Here is a 7,287-nt window from a genome sequence, read left to right on the forward strand (position 1 = left end):
TTGTGCCAGGATATAGTTGACATTTATTCATACTCCTTAGGTTTTGATGAACTTCTTGATTCTGAAAATTTATATCCTTCACCAAATTTTGGATGATTTTGGTCACCATTTCCTTAAATATTTTTCCTGTCCCATTATTACTCTCCTCTTGTCTGGGACTTCAATTACACATATATGAATTCTTTACATGCTTTCCCAAAGATTAGATTTCATTTAAGTCATTGTTTTTATCTTCTTCAGATTAGATAATTTTAGTTCACTTATTTTCAATTTCACTGGATCTGTTCTGGTCACTGGGTCTATTCAAGTTCCCTGGAACACCATGCTAAATAAAATTATTTAAATGAATAGGGTTTTTTAATTTATTTTTATTTTTTTATTTTTTTTTAAAGATTTTATTTATTTATTTGACAGAGAGAGCAAGAGAGCACAAGCAGGGAGAACAGTAGAGGGAGAGGGAGAAGCAGGCTCCCCGCCAAGCAGGGAGCCCGATGTGGGGCTCGATCCCAGGACCCTGAGATCATGACCTGAGCCGAAGGCAGACGCTTAACCATCTGAGCCACCCAGGCGCCCCAGGGTTTTTTTAAATTCCTTGTGTATTCTTTAAGTTTTGGTATTTTCATTTTTTTATCATTTACCTGTAGACCTTTTCTATCACTGGAAGTATGTTTCTTTTATGTTATTGACCATCGTAGTGATATCTATCTTAAAATTCATCTTTGCTAATTTTAACATCTGGTCATTTGGGGTTATTCTCTTTTAATTCTTTTCTTTTGAGGAAGTAATATTTGTCTTCCTTTTTTGTTATATTGAATAATTTTGTTTCTATCCTAGGTATTGTGAATGTTATATTGTGAAGACTCTAGATTTGGCGTTACTCTTCTGAAAATTATGGTTTCCATTATTAAGCAATCAACAGGGTTGAAATCAATTGCTAAATCTGTCTCTTGTGTGGCCGCTCAAACCTTTATTCAGCTCTTTTTTGTCTAGCTAGATTGATGAAAGTATGTGTGATTCAGGATATAGCCCAAAGATTTGGGCAGAATTTGCACACAGATTTTAGGATTCCCACTGACTTGGAGGATTTTCCACTAATGTTCCAATGACTGTGGTTGCCCTGAATCCTGATTTTTAGTTCTTCAACAGAGAAAGACAGAAGTTTTCTCTGTCTCTGTGTCCCTCTCTCTCCACCCTCCCACCCGTGTGGGGTGTGTGTGTGTGTGTGTGTGTGTGTGTGTGTGTGTGTCAGAGTTTAACCTGCCCCTCATGTTGGCATCTTGGGCCTAACCTCAGGGTAAAAGCTATGAAAATAGAGATATCCAAACCTTATCAAATTTGTACCAAATGTTGTCACCAGAGTCTGCCTATTTTTGTTTATTTTTTAGTGCCTTCAAAACATCATTTATTTGTATTTTGTCCAGAGTTTACAGTCCATTCTGCAGGAGGGCTGGGTTTGGCAGAATCTGATTAGTCTATCTATTACAATTTTTGTATTAATCTATATTTACATTCACTGTTAAAACACACTTTGAAACCATTGATATTTGGAATCATCTTTTTGAAACTTTGTAATTTTGGTTGGTGAAATGCTATTTCATGTGTATTTTCTACTTTTTAATTCAATGTCAAATGTTTCTGTGTATTTATTTACTGACTAAATTTGCTCTACTGAACCCTGCTCTCATTCTCTACTATTGATTTCAGGTCACCAATAATATTCTTATTTTTAATTTTTTTCAAAAGCTCTTGAATGATTTTATTATAATCATTAAATTATAAATTATATATACATACACATATTAATACTTTTTGGGAGTCACTTGTTTGATTTAATTTATTTATACATAAATGCATACTATGTATTCTAAATAGTATAGTCTTAAATACAGTTTACTACTTAACCCAAAATGTCCTCTTTCATTATGTTTCAAAAAAATAAACCTTATTTTTAATTATTTACTCTTCCAGATAAACTCACAGTTAGTTTTTTTCAGTTCCCCAAAACATTCCATTATAATAAAGATTGAAAAATACTATAAATATAATAATAAGTTGAAAGAATTAGCAACCTTACTGCCCACTACTTCTGATTAGAGCCATTTATATCTTCTCAGTTATTTAACTCTTATTTTGCTTGGGTTTAAATTATTAAATTTTATGAGAAATATTTCTTATAAGAATTGTGTATTTTCTTTAATAATAATGAATATTTATTTTTAAATATTATTTTGAAAGTAATTATTGATATTTTGCAAGAAGTTTAATATAATGCTAAAAGATCTGGGGCGCCTGGGTGGCTCAGTTATTAAGCGTCTGCCTTCAGCTCAGGTCATGATTCCAGGGTCCTGGGATCGAGCCCCACATCGGGCTCCTTGCTCTGCGGGAAGCCTGCTTCTCCCTCTCCCACTCCCCCCTGCTGTGTTCCCTCTCTCACTGTGTCTCTCTCTGTCAAATAAATAAATAAAATCTTTAATATACGCTAAAAGATCTTTATTTTTTTTAATGTTTGTTACCCACTTTATATGTGGTACAGTAAATAATGATGAAATACTCTCTTCTAGTCTATCTCTCTCAGTTAACTATATTAGTTAATACTGGTGTCCTATTCATATACCTGTTTTTAGAAATAATAAATGGTGGGTGACAGAAATAATTGTTCAGAAGGGATACCTGATTTAATCTCAGCCAGAAGATAGTCTTCAGGGAATATAAATTAAGTCAGAGAAACTCTGATCAGTTGCTTGTGATGGCTCCTAAAGCAGAAAGAACATGAAGAGTTACATATGGCATGGTTTTTGAAAAGTAGAATGACCTATTCTAGGCAGAATAGAACCAGGGAATGTATCTACATATTTTTATCATTGTCATTTGATCAATTGTTATTTTTAGGTGAATACATCAATGAGAAGTTGGGTTTAAGAAAAATCCAATATAAATGACTTCTTATTCGTATAATTTTACTTAATTCAACTTAATTAACAATGAACATTATAAACATATTTGCATAGGAAATATCAGTAACATATAAGGGCTTACTTCCATACACAACAAGGAAATTTATGGTTTTTTTGACAAATATAAAAAATCAAGAACCAAAATCTGATTCTATCCCCAAGGTTTAGCCACAGACGGTGTTGTATCCAACCATGTCACGCCACCAATGGTGACATCCACATCTAAAACTCAAAAGTATCATCCTTACTGAAGGAATCTGAGCTCTCCGTGATGCGAACTAGTGTCCTGTTATGGCAAGTAGAATTGTTGCAATTTCCCCTAGACCTTTGCATAAATGTGTGGTAGAGCAAATTGCAAACATTGTGGCTCTTTATAGAAATGGTGAACATGAGGGAGTCACCTCCAACAGGCCCCTATGAATCATCTAGCATCAGAAATATTTTGCCCTTTTACTCTGAAGCTCCAGGAGGAGCATGATCAGCATTTGAATTGTTAGGACTAAACTCTAAAAATGTCATTGCCAGAATATATTTCATGGAAGTTGTATATAGTTTTTAAACACTGAAAAAGAGAGCAGTGCTTGCTTTTTCCCCAGCTGTGCGGGTGAGTGAGTCCTTCATTCTAATTTTCCTAACCAAATTTGCAGATGCTTTAATTTCACTGCTTAAAACATTTTCTTGAGTATTTTGAAGACTTCTAAATCTAAGTATTGTTATATCTTGAGCAAAGGTGGCTTCATGTGGAATAATTTTCACTTTTCGTATTGTTGGCTTTCTCTTCTTCTCTTCTAGTCTTTCCTCCCGAGAATCCCAAGATTCTGATTCCAGAATCTTTCCCCAATGTTGAAGTGATGCTGCACCTCAATAGAGATTTACAGTGGGGTGACTGTGTCACCAGCGTTTGACCTTAGAGCATTGCTGCCACAGCCTTTGAATTTAAAAGCCATTACGAAATGTCAGGAATTGCACTCAGCCTTGTGACCAGTCATCAGCTTTGACCCTCACCCCTACAGTTTATTTGATGCTTTGAGATCTGTCACAATTTCCTTTTTCTACCTCATGTAACATCTCACAACTTTCTTGCCATTGTAGGGTGGGAGTTCATACCTAGTGATTCCCTTCACTTTGCAATTGTCTGTCATAGATCTTAAAAAATTACATATATGTATTTTGAACAATTTGCTTTATCTTAATTCTTTTGTTTTTTTTCTTTTTACAGACTTAAAACTTATCTCTATTTTTTCAATTATAAAAATACATATCCAGGGCGCCTGGGTGGCTCAGTCGTTAAGCGTCTGCCTTCGGCTCAGGTCATGATCGTAGGGTCCTGGGATCGAGCCCCGCATCGGGCTCCCTGCTCCACAGGAAGCCTGCTTCTCCCTCTCCCACTCCCCCTGCTTGTGTTCCTGCTCTCGCTATGTCACTCTCTGTCAAAAAAATAAATAAAATCTTAAAAAAAAAAACAAACATATCCACTTAAAAAAGAAAGCAAAAGAATGAAGGAGGAAGAAAGGTTTTCTGGACTCGGGCAAGGGTCAGGTATGCCTGTGGCGCTCACAACTTTCTCCTAAGAGTCAGCAGTTTATGAAGCATTGAGATGCTCTAGGAACAGCCCTCTTAAGTCACTTCCTAACCAGTGATGGAGTGGAGGGGTTGATGGTCATCCAAGTTTCAGATTTCCAAAGTCATTCTCTAAATCATTCAGGGGCATCAGGATCTTCCCGAGCCGTTAGTTTTATCCTTTTACTATAGTGCTCCATGTTGTCCCAGGGCTGGAAAAGCCTGTCCTAGGTGTCCACAAACTTCCCCCAGCAGTCCTCGAACTCTAAGCAGATCATGACAGCCACTGGGATCCTGGATGTCTGCATATGTCTCAGCCCCTGCTGATATTTCCAGCACCATGGAAGTACAGGTGGGAGACGAATTTCTGAAGGCGGAGGTGGGGGCCGTCTTTGACAAAGGCAACCAGTTCTCAGGCACAGGTGGGGCAAGGGCTCCACGTGACATAGCAGGTAATTTTGAATCTCTGGGATTGGTCCAGTTGCAGTGACTTGATCTTGTCAATAAAGTAAATTTCTGCAGGCAGGTTTTTCTTGTTTTGAAGCAGTCTTTGGCAATTATGGGGCCTTCACTCAGCTTCAGCTGGTGAGGTCTTCCTCCAGTAGTAGAGTGTTGTGACCTGGTTCTGGCTGCCAAACTGACAGTAAAATATTTCTTCTTTTAGTGGACTTATTGTGGTTCTGACCCTGGGAGTCCCTATGCAGCTGCCTCACCTCAGCTGCCTTGTCCCAGCCCTGCCCTTTTTCTGGGGCACCAGGACTCCTTTCTTCTTACTGGCCTTGCTTTAGGAAAGCCCCGATCTGAGAGTGAACTACCAGGCCACCTCCATGGAAGCCCCCAGTGCTTTTGTTTTGAACACTGATTAAGATCCCTCTTCCACCTTTTATTTTTATTTTTATTCTCCTTTGAACACTTCTGTCATATTGTAAAAAGGAAAAGGGGGGGAATTAAAGCTTGCTCTTTCTTATGTTGACATCTTGCTTACCATCTTCCAATTGACATCTTGCTTACAATCTTCCAATTCCAATCATAATTTAATCACAAATACCCAAATAGAAAATATATATCACCTTTGACTTAAGACTATTAAAGATTTATGTTTGAGACTTAATTATTCTTTGAAATATGAAGCTTAAGATAAGTTTCTTTGGAAGAAATAAAGCCAACCCTTTATTGGGGGGGGGAGAATCATACTCAACTGAGTTGCTAAAGTAAACCTGACTCTTATGGTAATTAGGTTATACTATTGTTGTTTGTATAAATAAATAAATAGTATGATAATTCTGTTGGCTGGCTTTCTTTACCAAGTGTTTGAATGAACCAAGTGCAGAGTGGTTTCCCTGACCTCCTTCACCTAGGAGAGTAGGAGCTAAGGTTTTGATGGGGGAGCTGAGGAAGATGTCAGCTAGTTATTATAATGAATTTGTAAGGTTTGTAGGTAAAATTTTCAGTGCTTAATGGGAAGAAGAAACATAGGACTTGCAATTCTTTGCCTTTTAGCATGAGCTTCTCTATCACTTCTGTATCTCAGGAGGCTCTCTGGCAGGAGGGGTCTCATGGGCCAGCCTCTCTCAGCACTTCTGTGGGATCTCCCAGAAGAGCTGGACACAGGGCTGTGGGGGTGATGGGGGTGGACAGCACTGTAGGGGGAGAGGGGGTAGGAGGAAGTAGCATCTTGTCTAGGGGTGGAGGTGGGTTGCTTATGCCCTACCCTCCCTGAAGATGGAAATATTGAGTGCCAGTGTTAATTCCCAGCACTGGGGGAGGCCAGCAGACTGGGAAATGAATGAATTGTCCAAGTCAACTGAGGACAACAGTATCTTCCTAGGTTTCTGGGCATCAGGCCAAACATGGCATGGGTGCTGATCTCCACAAGATGAAGGAGGTCTGGGTTGGAACAAGGGAATTGGCCTCCTGCTCTGGGATGCTGTAGGGGGAGGGCCACAAAGGAAAAGTGCTCCACAGAGAGGAAACCTCAAAAAGCATGGAGATGGGCAAGTCCAGGAAATGAGCCATACTCTTGAAAGGGCTGAAACAAACAGGGGGAGGGGATGAGAGGGAACCAGGGGCCAGCTGATGGTTGAAGCAGAAATTTGGTCTTCTGGATCTCCAGGTGATGGGGAGTCATGGATGACTTATAAGCTAGAGAAGGAGGGATGGATGAGGTTAGAATAGGATCTGAAGATGTGTTTAGGAATGCCTGGCAAATTCAGATGAAACATGGAGACTAGCAAAAAGCAGAGTGGTGGTCTGAAAGGGTAACTCTGCTGTCAGTTCAAGGTACTCTGGGCAAAGTGAGAATACATAGACCAGGTTTCTAATGAGCCAACCATCCCAGTCCAGAGAGAGAAAGGGTACAGGATAATTCTAACATTCTCAGCTTTAGGAGTTCAAATGTAACATTCTTCTGGGTATATACCAAGGTGACCATTTTCATGTTTCGTTTTGTTTTGTTTTTAAGATTTTATTTATTTATTTGACACTGAGCGAGTGTGTGCACACGCATGAGAGGGTGCACAAGTGGGGGGAGGGGAGGACTGCAGGCAGGGGAGAAGCAGGGTCCCTGCTGAGCAAGGAGTTCAATGTGGGGCTCAATCCCAGGATCCTGAGACCATGACCTGAGCTGAAGGCAGCCGCTTAACCAACCGAGCCACCTAGGTGCCCCCATTTTCTTGTTTTTCTATCAGTTTGTTTAATAAAATCAGATTGTGTTGTATTTCAGATCACACCTTTAATAATGATTATGTACTGATCCTTGAATTTTACTATACTT

The 7,287-nt window shown here is 39.0% G+C and overlaps 1 pseudogene; it reads right to left on the minus strand.

Annotated features, from left to right (window-relative positions):
- Positions 1 to 4,350: 4,350 nt before the first annotated feature.
- LOC118542587 (DNA dC->dU-editing enzyme APOBEC-3H-like) lies at positions 4,351 to 5,516 on the minus strand (annotated as a pseudogene).
- Positions 5,517 to 7,287: the final 1,771 nt, after the last annotated feature.

The sequence above is a fragment of the Halichoerus grypus genome, chromosome 4 (assembly GCF_964656455.1).
Source record: "Halichoerus grypus chromosome 4, mHalGry1.hap1.1, whole genome shotgun sequence".
In the NCBI taxonomy this organism is placed as follows: domain Eukaryota; kingdom Metazoa; phylum Chordata; class Mammalia; order Carnivora; family Phocidae; genus Halichoerus; species Halichoerus grypus.